Here is a 17053-nt window from a genome sequence, read left to right on the forward strand (position 1 = left end):
TTTTTCAAATTCTTCTTTTCCTAAATCAATCCAAGAATGTGAATAAACTCGATTTCTCCAGAAACATTCAAATTCAAAAATAAAAATAAAAAATCAGTACGAGATGAATATCAGATGAAACAGGTTTTTTAATATCTTATTTTGCTCTGCAAATCGTGGAACGTTTCGTTGCGATAGCCACAAAACGGAATTTTATTATGATGTAATACATGCAGGACTCGTCACCGGTCATGCTGGTGTCTAGTAGCATCTTCGAATCAATTCTGCATGATTCAATTTATGTAGACTATAACAATTTTACAAAACAATAGAAGTATTTATTTATAAAAAAGAAAAGAACTGATTAAAATTATTTGTTAAAAAGATTGCATATAAACCTGAGAACAAAAATAAAAATTACATTACGTAACGAAGACGTAGACCCCCTCCACCCCCTTGTCACACTTTGTAATGCAAGGCCAAACGCTCTGCCCTCCTTTGCCGTACATAATGTGTGGACGACCCCTTACTATGGGAATTAGTCTATGCAAACTAAAGCCTGTGACAAACATCTTGGCATTTCAGCTAAACGAATAAAACGCAAGCTCTAACGCAACGTTGCCAAGTGGTAAAGGGGTGTGGCTATGAATAAGCAGAGGAAATATAGCGCGATCACGTGGCAGGGGATAGAAGTGGATGTGTACAAAAATAAACATGGCAATACCGCAGGTCTCTCATTTGCTAGCAGCTTTAAAGGGAACTTGGAGCGCCGCCTTCAAATGCCAAAATGTTTGTCACGCCGTTTACACATTTTAGGCTACATTATTCTGCTGTTAACTCATTTTCGACCATTTCTTCACTTACCTCGATTATTTTTCTCTCTGTAGTCTTCATATCTAAAGGTAAGTAGCATAATTTAATTTAGACGTAAGAAAATGTGCGTCACAGTTGTGTCACTATTATGAGTATGTTTACGTGTAATCATTACAAGGCAGATAAGAATAGATATAATCTTTTAGTTCAGTGATTCGCAAATGATGAGTCGCGACACACTCCCGATAAGATGTGTCTCGAAATTTTAAAATTTAAAAATCATGAAGAATTTAATAATAATTAGTTAAAATCGAGGCATACTGCACCAGGCAACACCCCCAGCGGTAGCAATAATGCTCAGTGCTATATAGAGTAATTATAAAATCTAATAGGTTTAATTATTATAAGATATTATTGTTATTAATAATAAAAATATCATACAAGTGTGTTGCAATGTCCTGAACGTTTAGTAAAGACTGCCGTCGGTAAAAAAAGGTTGAGAAAAACTGTTCTAGTTAACAGTACTTTTTTTTAGGACTTCCGTACTTTCATACTTGTACAGTTATGTTTTTAGAACTGATGTATGTTGATTATTTTAAGAACTTCTGCACTTAAGGATTTGTATATGTTTGATTGAATACATCTAAGGACTTCTGCACTTAAGGATTTGTATATGTTTGATTGAATACATCTAAGGACTTCTGCACTTAAGGATTTGTATATGTTTGATTGAATACACCTAAGGACTTCTGCACTTAAGGATTTGTATATGTTTGATTGAATACACCTAAGGACTTCTGCACTTAAGGATTTGTGTATGTTTGCTTGAATACACCTAAGGACTTCTGCACTTAAGGATTTGTATATGTTTGATTGAATACATCTAAGGACTTCTGCACTTAAGGATTTGTATATGTTTTATTGAATACACCTAAGGACTTCTGCACTTAAGGTTTTGTATATGTTTGATTGAATACATCTAAGGACTTCTGCACTTAAGGATTTGTATATGTTTGATTGAATACACCTAAGGACTTCTGCACTTAAGGATTTGTATATGTTTGATTGAATACATCTAAGGACTTTTGCACTTTAGGACTTCAAGAGCGACCTCAATGATTTGCAACCACTAACACCATCTATTTAGCTTCAGCAAAACTTCTACTTCAAGTTATGAAGTTGACGTAATAATGAACAAGTTTAGTGTCCATTATAAATCAATTTATTTAATTTATTTACTTACGTACTCGTATATTCCAATCTAAATAATTATGGTTCTCATTTGTTTTAATATTTAGTTACAAAATAGTCATATAAAAATCACAATGCATTAAAAAATTGTAAGATGGTATTTACAACTTTCATGCCCGAAATTTGTTGCTGAAAGGAAAAAATAAGATAAAAGATGTAGCCGTAATTTAAAGAAGTGCATATTAGTGAATACAAGATTTATGAAACAAAATTATAAATATTTAAGTATATTCAATTATATTCCTGATAATTGGACTAAATATACTTAATCTTAAAGCTAATGAAGTCGTCACCTAATCCAAGTGACTGTCAAGGTAACTCTAAGCTCAAATCAGATCATTTATTTCCTAATGGTTTTAACAGTCTAATATCTAAACAGCAGTACTAATTAACCAACTTTACGGATTCAATCGTGATTAATTTTACGCTCTTGACAAACACCAGTTCTTTTTAGGAAAAAAGAAAAGTCACAATGGCATTAATCTTGGAGGCAAAAGCCACGTAACTCACGAAGAATGAATGCCATGAAGGACAGTAACCTCGAAGCCCCTTACAATATGGTGTAACTCATTTTCGCTGAAAAATTCATAAGGGGTAGTTTACTCTTGGAGACGATTTTCTCCAAAACGACTCAGGCGATTTTTTTCATATATCATAAATAAATATTTCAAACGTTCCGTAAATCACTTCTAATAAAAATATTCACAAAGTATAGCTATTTTTTTAAAAAAAATATTTTCCCAAATACGACTCACGTAATTTTGTTTACATTTCATAAACAAATATTTCATGAATAACCGATATATATATGGCATAAGTCATTTCTCGTGAAAACAAAAATCTACAAGCAAGGAGCAGTTTACTTTTGGGCAGTAAATTTTCTTCGGAAGATGTTTCTCCGAAAACACCTTACAATTTTGTTCGTATTTTACTAATAGTAATTATTTTAGTAATAATTGCAGTATCACAATTTAGTTTAAGATATTTGGAGCGAAAAAGTTTATTACGTGCTTTTTATTTATTTATTTATTTATTTATTTATTTTTTACAACGTTCTAAATCTAACGATACTTTTCTTTCACGATTTCGATTAAAATCATTAGGGCATAGCGAAATGAATATTTGAGAGTCAATGCTATGAAATAACTAAGTGTGTCATTTATGAATCTTTTACCAGAAAATCGATCGAAGGGCATAATAAAAAGGACCCCACCTTTTTCCTAGTGATCTAATATTCGTAAAGGGGATCCAGTTTCTGAGAAGTAAGTTAAAGCTTTGTATCCAGAAAACTCATGATGTGCTCTATTTCCAGGTGGAATAAACTACACATAATCTCTTTATCGTGTATTCTACGGTCAGTATCCAGTAATATGGTATGTGGTCCGTTCTGAATTATGAGTTCGTGTTATTTGGAATCTAAAAGACACCTAAACGGAAACGTCGAATTTTCGAGGGGACATTTACCACTGAACTTTAACCATATGAGAGATTCAAAAACAGAAACGTACCGCAATAGAGAAAAAACAATACTGTTGTTTGTCTCAAAAATAACTCACTTCCGTGATAAATTATAATTACAAATGTATCTTACTTTGTTAGCCAACTTTCCGTTTGTATCTGATTTAGACAGTACTATTTATGCAACCCACTGTAGTATATAGTACTGCTTTTAAAAATCGCTGATATAGTATAGGCCTAAGCCTACACACATATCCGCGGATCCAGGATATGATCAAGGGAGGGGTTAAACCATAGTTTACCGCTTTATCCAGTGTAAAGAAAGTAGGGTTGAAGCACATGTTATCCAGTGTATACCTGAACGTCAAGGAGGGCTATAGCCCCTGTAGCCCCCCTTCGATCCGCGTCACAGTATCATATTCACTTTTATAATGTTATTAAAAAGAATAAAACTTTTACTTATAATGTACATATAAGCCTAAGGACAATTTTCGACATCTTACGTCGGAACAAACTAAAATAATCATATACATGTATGTTCCATATACAATGCATATGCATATAACGATGGTAAAATACATATAGGTTATTGGTGTTCAAGTTTTGTGTGTGTGTATGTGAAAACTATCAAAATTGCCTGTAGCCTTTTGTCCTCTCTTATTATTTTTGTTATTATATTTTACTAAAAGGAAAAAAATGTCTTCTAGGTAGGTCTGTTTAAAAGCTATGACCATACATATTTTATGCACACATACTAACTACTTAAATATGTGTTTACCTCATAGGAAAACATGTTAGAAACGCTCTTACCAAACAATTAACGCTTTATTTATTGCCTTCAATTACTGTTTTTATAGTGTTTCTGGCAGAAAACGTTTTTGCCTTGCTGTGTATAATCCCTTCCTCCACCCCACCTCCCCTGCTTTAGAATCAGGCAAGAATTACAAGAAGGGAAAAATGTTTCTTATAATGTCGTGTTTATAAAAGTGATGATAAGTATTTCTCTCTCGTAGTTCCACAAAATTGGGAAGCACCAAAAATTATGAAGTATTTCTTTCATGTGATACACATGGCCTGCAGCCCTGTGATATACAAAATGTCGTTACAAAAACAAAATGGCTACTTAATACTTAACTTCTCTTCCTTGTTCTTAGTGATTAGTAGCTGCTATATATATATGTACTTAAGAGCATAATAGTTAAAAGTAGATATTTTTGCCTTTATTGACTTTAGAACAGCTGGGCGGAGGTACCTTTTTGAAATTTAAAGAAAGCATGCATGTACTTAATAAGTAAATTATGGATGTTCTTTCTTGTAAATATATGCAGTTTTCTTATTATTTTCTGTAAAAGAAAATTTATTACATAATCATGTTCAATAAAAAAAAATCTAATAATAGAGATTTTCCTTTCCTTCTTCTAGTGTGTATTTTATTCAAACATTTTTTTGTTTTGTTTATCTTTTAGAATGTAGCAGAATTTTTTTTCTTCATTTTATAAAAGGTAAGAAATTTTAGCCTTCAGCACAAGTAGAACGACTGTTTGAATAAAAAGTTTGAACAAAATGGGTGCATATTTATGAGGAATAGGTGTAATTAGGGACCACATACATGATGTCACAATGATCACTGAGTTTTATAATGTTTTCATTATTTTTATTTGAGAACAAGAGCCTGAGACGAATATTTGGACCCAAGAGGATCGGGAATGGGGAATGGCGGAAACTTCATAACGAGGAACTACTTAATTTATACGGTTTGCCAAACATTGTTAGGGTCGTCAAGCCTAGGAAGATCAGGTGGACAGGTCATATAAGCCAGGATGGAAGAAAGTAGAAACGTTTTCAAAGTCTTAGCTTGAAGACCAATCGGAAAACGACCATTAGGAAAACCTAGGCGTAGATGGAAGGACAATTTTAAGATGGATCTCGCAGAAATAGGAATACAAAGTAGAAACTGGATCCAATTGGCTAAGGCTAGAAGTCAGTGGAGAGCTTTTGTGAACGCGGCATTGAACCTCCGGGTTCCATAGGCTATAGAGTTAATTATTATTTTTATTATAATACAAATAGAGTTACGTTAAGGTTGGTTTAAAGAAATAAGTTTTACCGATAGATGTCACTACAGTCTTCGTATCTTTCTCATGTATTTTTTTTACCTTTCACGAAAATTCACGATTTCTCTTATGAATTTCAACCTAGATTTCAAATTTTTAGAGAGGGAACTTCATAACCTATCGAAGGCAACAATCCGTGCCGATTTTTTATTCAGAATTTTCTTCATTGTTGAAATGGCTTGATTTTTGAAATGGATGTCCAAACCTTTGACAATATAACTGTTTCAGCAATGAAGAAGAGTTTAAATAAAAAAATCGACACGGATTGTTGCTTTCGATAGGTTATGAAGTTCCTTCTTTAAAAATCTGAAGTCTCTAGGCTGAAATTTGTAAGATAAATCGTTAATTTTCATGAAAGGTAAAAAATACGTAAGAGAGATACGAAGACTGTAGTGACATCTACCGGCAAAGATTGTCTCTTTACACCAACCTTAAGGGAATTTTGTTCAAACGTAAAGAAACAAATGCCAGATACCGTAGAGAATCCTAAATGTAACACAAAAGGTACATACAATATATCGTATAATAGATAGCTGGAACTGTATAAACAACAATCTCCATATCTGTGCAACATTTAATTAAATTAATTCAAGTTTAATCTTCTTTTTTTTAGTATCGAGGCTACACGAACAGGGACGTCATTTGGGGAGAGCAATTGCTCACTACCCGACTTACACATATTTAATTAATATTCATGAAATATATATATTTTTTTAAATATCGTCGGATGATTCTTTGTCATAAATTTAATATCTATGTGATGAATATTCTGTAAGATTTTTGAAATATATGATTAGAGTCAGTCAGTTTAAATTGCAACATTTTGTAACTCTTTTTGCGGTAATAGGCTATCTCCGATTTCGAATTTAACGGAGCCATCGTCGATTGATTTCTTCTTCTATAATTTAATATTCTTATATGTACATTTTCTAGACAATATTGGCTACAATAGTTATTTTTTAATACTATTTGAATAAATGCTTTATCGACGATTTTTTTTCTATCAAACAGACTTTGGAGTCTCCAATAATTTAGCAAATATTCATAATTATAAGAGTAATGATTATTTTTTCATCTTCTAACAAAGTAGCCTAACAAAGCATTTGTAAACGTTATTGTAACACAATATTATAGTGAAAGAGATAAATAATAATTAACTTTTTAACATGAATTGATAATAAATAATAAATTCTGACAGTGTAGTCTATGTGAATTCCTAAAACACTGAGACGTAAAAAATTTAAAGTAAAGATAAAAACAACTACTACGTTATTTAAAAATTCTAAAATAAAGTCACATTTTAAGATATATGTCTATTATAGTTTGTTAAAAGTCTAGAGATTAAAATTCTAGTTCATGTCATGTGATTGCAATATATATATATATATATATATATATATATATACGTATATATAACCGTATACTGGAACTCTAAATTCCACATATTTAAAAATACAGTCCGAGTTACATTGGTTGTCAAGTATCTTTTCTACAAATACAGAGTCAATTAAATTTCTCCTGTCAGCCAGTGGTTCCAATTTGACATATATGTTTTCCAGTATTCTTACGTGCTGGAGTAATAATCCAATTCTAATTTAAAACAAACCTAACCTACCTTAATAATAACATACATAACTTAATAATAATAATTTATTATTATTATTATTATTATTATTATTATTATTATTATTATTATTATTATTAGTAGTAGTAGTAGTAGTAGTAGTAGTAGTAGTAGTATAGTAGTAGTATTAGTAGTAGTATTCAGTTTAATGTCTCATGATTATGCCCTTTAGCCTAAGGGAAATGGATGATAAGGCAAGGAATGGATGATGGAAGAGTTCGTAGAATGAGATTGAGGAAACAAGTGTACCCGGGAAAACTCACTGACTCGATGTTGTCCTCTACAAACTTACTTTATTATTATTATTATTATTATTATTATTATTATTATTATTATTATTATTATTATTATTATTATTATTATTATTATTATTATTATTATTATTATTAATAAAACATTGCATCCATGAAAGAACAAGCAGAAAGGACAAAAATATAAATATTTAAGTTCATACTCCACACAAACTGTCAGTCCAGACTTACTCGTATTTTTTTTAAACATAAAAACCAGCAACAACATTTGACAATATTATTATGGAAGGTACATTTTCCATAAGACATACATTAGTTATTACTTACCTCCTTTCTGCATGATTTTTTTTCTTTTAGCGAAAAAAATAATCAGTATTGAAAATCCTCATATGGGAACTTGAAAAATGAATTAAAACTTGAATTTTAGATTTTTCACTTAATTCCGACGAGAAATAAGTAAGTGCCATAAATGACACACTTACAACTCAAAAAGAACATGCCAGATGACACCAACATCTCTTATTCATACACGTCAATATCTCACACAGCAGACAAAACAGTCATTTAGTGCCTTTGATAAATCACGAAAAAGCTATAGTGTAAAAAGGGTATGTGCCATATTCATATGGCACGGCATGCGGTAAGGGGTTAATAAGTTGGCCACCTGTCTATTTTGAAACTTTACCGCATAGAAGCAATGTTCTTCTTATGCTGTTAATATTAAATTCACCTTTCGTGGATAGGCTGGATATCTACGTAATCCTTATTTCTTAGAAACCTTTCAAAAACAAGTTTCAGAATATATTTTACTGTTGTGTCTTTCAGAATATCAGTAATCCGAAAGGAGAAAGGGAACAAACTTTTCCATTAAAAGTAGCTTCTCCAAAAATACAGTAAAAGGTGATATTTTTTACTGCTTTTACGACTATTATCGGCTATATTTATAAAATACAACCAAATGCATAAATTATAATTAGTGACTGTATTAGGAGTGCTTGTTACGACCTATAATACTTTTTCTTAACCCGTGGAAACGTGCCCTTACAGGTCAGAGTGGAACTAAGAGAACTTAAAAGGTCGATAATTTTAAATATCTGGGAAGTATTTTGACGAGAGACGCTTACTGTACCAAATAGATCATTTCAAGAATTGACATAGCCAAAGAAGCATTTCACAAGAAATCACTCTTAACCAGCAGCCTTAGTATTGGACTAAGGAAGAAATTGGTCAAGTGCTATATATGGAATATTGGACTATATGGTTCAGAAACTTGAACACTACTGAAGTTAGAGGAGAAATATTTAGAGAGATCCGAAATGTAGGTTTGAAGGAAGATAGAAAAGATAAAATGGACAAAGAGAGTACAAAAAAAAAAAAAAAGGTTTTAAAACGGATAGGAGAGAAGCGGCGGGCAAAAGTTAAATTTTATATAACTTTATAAAGTTATTAATAATTTTTAAAAGTGAAATGTAAACCAAATCATCTGAGTCTTTTTATTATTATTATTATTATTATTATTATTATTATTATTATTATTATTATTATTATTATTATTATTATTATTATTATTATTATTATTATTATTATTATTATTATTATAGAAAAATCGATCAGAAACATCTCACACCTTCGTGACTTTTGTAGAACATATTAGTTACGATATATTGTCAGTTTAAAATCGCCTGCGTCATTCTTGGGAAAAAATCGTCCAATAAACATCCCAAAGAGTGAACTACTCCTTGTGAATATCTTTCAGGATAAATGAATTATGCTATATTGTCAGGTTATTACTGAAACATTTATTTATGAAATATGAACAATATTGCCTGAGATTGTTTTTGAGAAAATCGTCCGTGAAACAATAACTCCCAAGAATAAACTGTCCTATCTAGATTTTTCCCAGAGAAGTGACTTATACCACAGTACAGGATTATCTTTAAAATATTGATGTATGAATTATAAACAAAATTGTTTATCCTTCAGTAAACTAACCTTAATTTTGTAGATAGGAAGAAAATTCGAAAAACACACCTGCAGAGTCTTATAAAAATCCTAAGTTAAAACTTGGTGCTGATATGTTGAACAGTACCTTCTCTAGGCGAATTAACACATTTATTAAGGACGAGCAGACATCCAAAACTTAGTGCAGAAACTTTGAACGGTACCTTCTCTAGGCGAGTTAACTTATTTATATAATGACTAGCGGACATCCAAAACTTAGTGCAGAAACGTTGAACGGTACTTTCTCTAGGCGAATTAACTTATTTATATAAGGACGAGCGGACATCCCAAACTTAGTGCAGAAACTTTGAACGATACCTTCTCTAGGCGAGTTAACTTATTTATATAATGACGAGTGGACATCCAAAACTTGGTGCAGAAACGTTGAACGATACCTTCTTTAAGCAAGTTAAACTATTTACATAAGGAAGAGCAGACATTCAAAACTATTTTTTTCCCTACTACTTTTTCTCTACTTTTCTTTATCATACCTGTCTGCGATATTCAAAAAATTGCTTATTTTTATTATTGTGTTGAATGTGGCTCACGTGTATAGAGCGCTCATTTCCAGCGGCGCAAATCTGTCTTCAATATTGGGGGACAAGCAAGACCTTTTCTGTCTTTTTCTTTTTTTTATTTTCTTTATTTCTTTTCTTTTCTTTTTCATTTTTTTTTTTTTTTTTGTTAAGCGATGCTCAAAATATTTATGAAGTTGAAAAACAATGCTGTGGAGGATCAGAGGAGCAGAGTTGTCTTCAACATTCGCAGATTTGAGGCCTATTCTGGGGACGTCAATATCATATCACTTTCCTTTGTGGCAAATCATCACACTTTTTCCCCCCAAAACACATTTCAAATCAGATTATTGGCGGCGGGGAACAGTCCCCCCAGTTCCAAGATTGGAAGGGACATGTCCCCCTCATCCCCCTGGGATTTGCGCCAGTGCTTATTCCTAATGCGAGAGGATCTGATTTGATTTTAGGGCATACGAGTTTGTAGTGGTTAACATACGGTGACCGCAGATATAGAAAAGAATGATAATAATAATAAAAAGACAATCCACCAAGGCATAGCTATATCATTATTCATAGCAGTGAAGAAGAAGTCTCCTAGCGTTTCAAAATAACCAGAATTTTAATTTATTTAATCTTTTTCCAATTTTAATTTTTACATTAAATTCAAACATTTAACAGGAACCAGGATTAAAGGCATTGCTTGTCACTTGGATGGTCATTTTATATGACTGGATTTCTTCTAGAAGAGGCTGATCTTTCCGTTACAAATAAAACTGTAGAAATTCACACAAGATATGTTTATGAGGTACTTTTTATGTTTGTTTATTTCAGAGGCGGATCTCCAATACGAACTTCTGGGGGGGGGGGGGCGATGAGTTGTAATACTGCTACTTAGAGATACTTTTAAGAGCTCCAAACTTTGGGACGGGTTTTATTTATATATATAAAATATGGAAGTTTCCTCTTCTGGGGGAAGCAACGCCCCCTGGATCCGCCCCTGGTTTATACTACCTAGGAAATATAAATGCGCATCAAAAAACCAGACGCTTATTTAAAACAAAGTGAGTTTTGTTTGGTATTGTAGACTTCAAGAGTATTATTGTAAATTTAATACTGGAACTTGAAGTTGTGCATCCATAACTACTAATTTGCAATACAGGAATAAGATCAAAGGTAGATTTTTTCCCTCGGAAGGTGAATCCATATCAAAGAGCCATTTACCCGTTATCTCTTACTGTTTTTCGCTCTATGGGGATTAACATTAAAACCGGAAGTAGTAATTGATGTATACCACATCTGGTTGCATTTTTTTATTTTAAAAAATCAGAGATAGTACTAAATCCATATACTACTTTAAAAAATCTGCTTGTCACTAACTACAGAGTGGGTCAAAAGTCACGAAGGAGTTATAACTGTAAATAACTTTTTGATTTATCATTGGTTTCCACTGATATTTCAAGGACTTAAAGACCAAGGATGAGAGATGGTTTACACTTATGTGTGTGTGGAATATAATTTCAGGTAAGTGTCCGCCATTATGGGTTTCACAGATACAGGCTGTGTATAGATATGGTCGGCTGTTCAAAAGACAACATCGAACGAGTGCAAAAGAGTGAGATGCAGGAACTTCAACACAAAAGACCTTCTGGCCAGCTGGAGTTGGCTGGGATGTCACTTCGGTGAATTCCGAAAATCGATTTGCATCTCTATCCTTACAAAATCCAACTGGTGCAACAGTGATTGTGATCGATATCGAAACATAATCGAGACTATTGTGCGTCTTGCAATGGAGAACATGCTTGAGATTTAGTTTCAACAAGAGTAGGCTACAGCACACACGGTAAGGACTAGACTTCTGAGGACCATTTTCGGCCATCGCATCATCTCGATAAACACTGACATAAACTGGCCTTCCCGTTCCCCTGAGCTTACTCCTCTTGATTATTCTCTTTCGGGCTATCTGAAGGACAAAGTGTATACAAACCACAAACAATGTAGCAGCTCAAGGACACTATTCGTGCAGAAATATGGGCACTCGACCAGAAGTGTTGCCCTCTGTCATGAACCATGTGCTAAACAGGACCCGTATCTGTGAGGCCCATAAGGCGGATACCTGAGATTATATTCTACATATAAGTGTAAACAATTTCCCATCCTTGGTCTTTAAGTGTGTGAAATATGAATGGAAACTAATGATAAACCAAAAAAGTTATTCATAGTTATAACCCTTACCTGACTTTTGGTCCACCCTGTATTTCAGTTTTACCCATTATGTGATCAGTGTTGTAATCGAATAAACGTAGATTTTCACCATTTCCGGTTTCAACAGATGGATAAAAGTCGAAACAAACACTTATTGTTGAGGCGCTGAATCTGGGACCCAGATAACAGGTGCAAAAGTCATGTCGGAAGAGATTCGTTTCATCCATGGCTGTAAGGAAGTAAAACTATTAGAAATTTGATAACATATTGAAAACTCCGGACTTCTTAATTTACGGAGTTCTGGTTTTTTTTCTGTTATGCGCCCTCATACAACACCGAGTTCATGAAGGACGGAACCTACTATTAGCGTGGGCATCGAACTATGACCGGAATTAAAACCGAATACAATAGACGGATGCACAGACTAGCATGCAAAATCACTAACAGTGCAGGCCACTTCCTACCACACTAATAGGGATGCGCACGAGACGAGTCGAGACAGGATTTTCCTGGCAAAATTCGAATCGAGACACGGCTCTTCCAATAGAGAAATATACATTTTTCGAGTCAAGACATCACTTTTACGGCACATTTTCGAGTCGAGACAGCCACAAATCTTGTCTCGTGCGCATCCCTACACACTAAGTCGCATCCTGTAAAAGATGGATTACAGGACCACACCACCGGCCCGGGCTGCCAAATCACTTGGCATAGCAGCCCCCTGTGGGCCTGAGCTGTTCTAACGCCATCTGTTAGTGACAGACTGAATTACGTCCAGCCTAGAGATGGACACCTATCAGGCCTATCTAAGAAGCCTATTGGGAGCTTTCTAGATCTAGTGACAATCACGTTATACATTCACATGACTCACCAGTTTGCCTCATGACTCTGGGTGGACGCCGAATATTGGGAAGCACTGGGACTCGAATCGAACCCAGGACCACGCGGGTGTGAGTCCAACGCTCTAACCACTAAACTATACAGTGTCTCCAGGCCACCAATTTCTGGAATAAGGGCGTCGGTGAAATTTTAAAAGGGGGGAGCCCTATTGTTTCGATATTGTGTAAAAGGTTCCTTGAAGACTGCATTACCAAGAATTTTAGCAACATAGTTACAACACAATGATTATAATTTAATGTGGTATACTCACCAAAATCTTTCCTGAATCAAGTCGAAATTCAACTATAATTTGTAATTGTAGCTTCAGCAATCGGCTAAAAAAAAAATAGTGTAGGTTCTATGGAGATCCTTCGCAAATTATTTTTTTTTTTTAAAAAATAATATATCACTGTTATAGACAAATAAATAATAGGCAACCGAAACGTAGAAACTTAAAAAATCTCGCCTAATCACTTCGGAAGTAAAAGACAAACTGTGTCAATAGAAACCCCTTTCGAGTTACACTGAACCTTAGATATCAAGTTGTGTGTTTCCAAAAGAAAGAAAGAAAGAAAGAAAAAGCGAGTCTTTCCCAAATTCTTATTCGTTTTTGGTCTTCCTTTAATTACGTTCATTTTTCTTCTTATCTTTAAAACTTTTCTTTGTTTTAACTTATTTGTGTCTTCAAAACAAAAAAAATGTTCAGTTCCATCTTTCCCATCTCGTTAAAAGAATACCAACCAGATGCTAACAGAAAAATCAGAATACTAGCAACGACATCTATTGATTTTTCTGGGAGATACAGGTTAAAACAATTCATTATCTGGGAAAAACAAGTTCGACAGTATCTTACTGTCATTAATATTTAAAAATATATAGAAGAAAACGAAACAAACCTGCGTTACAAGAAAATACCACACATTAGTTAATCATTCTGTGGAGGCAAGGTGTTAAAACGAAACATTTTCTTGACATCAAGTTTTGTGTTTTGTCCGCACAGTAATGTAATGGAGTCTGTCTCTCTCTGTGTGTGAGCTAAAATAAGACCATTATTTTTTTTTCTTGCTTTTCTTAACCTTAAAAAGAAAAATCTGTATTTCCTTCTAAAGATTAGGATTTTCTTAAGAAAATCCAGTTAGCATTGGACTTCTTCTTTCTTTCCCTCTTTTTCTTTTAAATGTAATATATGTTCTTCACCTATTTCACATGACAATACTCATGTATTTTATGCCCTCTCGTGACTTAAAAATAAAATAAAATAAAGTGTTCACGGTTAGTAAGCCTCAAGGTGTACACCCATTTCTGCCCAGCCAACCAGGCACGAACGTGTGTAGCTTTTAACAACAGTTTGAATATTTAATCCAAAGAATAATACATGATGAAAGATGATTTAATTATTTAAGTTATTTCTCTCATTTTTCATAGTTTTGTTTTTAATATTTAAAAAAAAACAAGAGTCTTCATCCCGGCGAAATTAAAATACCGCTAAGTTTACAGTAATTATGTGATATCTTCAAATAGATAAAAGATAATCGAAATGTGGAACAAGAGCGCCCTAGACAATATTATTTTACATGAGAAACCGTTATCACGACTCACTTATCTGCTTTCGATTTCGAGCCATTTTGAAAATCGGCATTTATTTTCGCGTTTCTAAACAGCTGAAAACGGAAAGCCACTAGATGACTTGTGATAACGGTACCTCACGCAAAATAATATTGTCTAGGGCGCTCTTGTTCCATATTTCAATTATCTTTTATCTATTTGAAGATATCACATAATTACTGTAAAATTAGCGGTATTTTAATTTCGCCGGGATGAAGACTCTTAATACTTGACAGTAAAGTACTCACAGTTTGTGTGAATTTACATCTGGTGAGAACTTTCCATGATTTGCCAATTATATATCACACTTTGAATTCAAGAAACAGATAATAAGTTAATGTAACAACGACCTTACTCTTGCTACATTCATAAATGTCCATGTCGCCAGTGGCAGATCTAGACCAGGGCCAGAGAGCCCAAGATCCCTAGTTTTTTTCAGTGACAATACATTTTTGGAAATTTATAGTAAGCGCTGCCTTTTACTTTTTTTTTTTTTTTTGAAATTTTTTGAAACATTGGATGTAGTTTCAGTTGCAGTTTCTCTGTTATGCAATGTGTAAAACAATAGTCTACTTGAAGTCTACAATGTCAACGTACAGCTTAGCCATAATATACATCGAGAGAGAGAGAGTTGAGTTGGAAACTTCTACAGGACCCATGTAAAATTGTAAACTCATGATATGCCTATCATAGTCTGCATTTTGGCTGCCCCCAGACCCTCCACTGGCACGTGGCTGATCCAATGAGCGTTCCAAATATCTCTGGACGACCTAAAACTTTCCACCATTGATGCCTAACTGGTGCTCCGAGATTATTTATCCGCTTCCAAGATCCTAGCTATCATTTATCAATAAGAGGTAATGTTGAATTGGAGTTTCGAGACATACGAAATTATATCGGTGTTGCAGTCTAAAGCAGAAGTTGAGAAATACTTGAGTAACCAACATGAAAGAAAGTATATGCAATAAAAGTACTCATGTCCAAGGTGAGGCAGAACTCAAAACCTAGCATAAATCCTTAAGGAACGTAAAACCTAAAAAGAAAGCATACATTCGTATAGTGTCCGTATACCTTATGATAATAGATCTTCCTTCTCGCCAGTGGCGCACTCACGGGGAAGGGGGTCCACCGGGTCTGAACTTCCCCCAAAACTTCCTGAAACTGAGCATACATTTGTACACTTTCTCAATAAAACAATACTTGTTTTAAGAGGCAAATGATTACTACAGTACGAAAATTCGATCTTACACTTTATCTGTACTCTTTCTCTTATGATGAGCTCCTTCGTGGCTAAGTGTGGAAGACCCGGGTTCGATTCCCGGGGGGACTTCATGTGGTTCGGATTCCACGTTAATCAGTAGGTCCACGTCTCATATAGCCTCTCTGCTGAAAGAGACGCTAAAATCAACTCAACAATAACAACTCTTTATCTTAAAAAAAAAACTCTAGTTCTATTTTCTCCTGAAAATATAGATGGAAGTATTTTACAAGTACTTATAGTCTTTTCGGTTACAGAATAATACTTGTTCAATACTACATAAACGTAGTGGCTTGTAGTATTAGACCCCCCCCCCCAAAAAAAAGCTTGGGCCTCTCCCAACAAAAAATTCTGAATGCACGCCTGCTTCTGGCTGTATACTACAACTCGTACATTTTGCACGTGAGATCCGGGTTCGATTCTCCGTAAGAGTTCATGTGATCTGGATCTCATGTTAACCTGGAAATCCACGTCTCATGCAGACTTGACACTGAAAAGGACGTTAAAGTCAAAACCAATATTTTTTTACCCTCAAATAGTTATACTTTCCAAAATATATATTACCTCGTGATTTGAAATAAGTTATGTTTCTCGATATTAAATGAAATTTAGAGGCATAAGAAGTTCATGTTTCTTCAAAACTACAACAATATCATTATAAAACTACGTATGGTGAGAAAAAAGTGAGTAAAATCATCTTATCAGTTTACATACTCCTTAACTAAATACTTGGTTCAGGCAGTGCAACACTTCTAACTAAACTAAGTGTTAGCAAGATGCATATAGTTGGTTGAAACTTAACTTGTTTGCTAAAAACGAAAGTACTCGTAAAACTATATTTTTCGTCTATTAACTTCTGTCCTCTTTTTTCAGCCCTGTCTATTTTCTATTTACTATTCAACCCTCTTAAATGCTTTCTACTCAGAACCGCAAAAGAAATACTTTCTGAATAAGGCTTGCAATATACTGTACAGGGTGAGCACAGAAACAGTCCCAGGTTTCAAATTAGTGTAAATTTAATATGCGAAGGAATATTTTGCTGAAATTTTGAACAATGATACATAAACTCAAAAAGTTTTTGTAGCAATAATTGAAATCACAAA

At 33.7% G+C, this 17053-nt stretch overlaps 1 long non-coding RNA gene across 3 annotated transcripts in view; it reads right to left on the bottom strand.

Moving 5' to 3' along the window:
• Positions 1-13621, bottom strand: part of LOC145690040 (uncharacterized) — a 404449-nt gene extending 390828 nt beyond the window's left edge. The window contains exon 1 of one of the 3 annotated variants that reach the window (XR_014132147.1): positions 13359-13621. This is a non-coding gene — a long non-coding RNA (uncharacterized LOC145690040). The remainder of the gene's footprint in view (positions 1-13358) is intronic. The other 2 variants (XR_014132145.1, XR_014132146.1) reach the window with 2 other exon arrangements.
• Between the last annotated feature and the right edge of the window lie 3432 nt (positions 13622-17053).

This window comes from Thermobia domestica, chromosome 7, assembly GCF_964235325.1.
Source record: "Thermobia domestica chromosome 7, izTheDome1.hap1.1, whole genome shotgun sequence".
Taxonomy (NCBI): Eukaryota; Metazoa; Arthropoda; class Insecta; order Zygentoma; family Lepismatidae; genus Thermobia; species Thermobia domestica.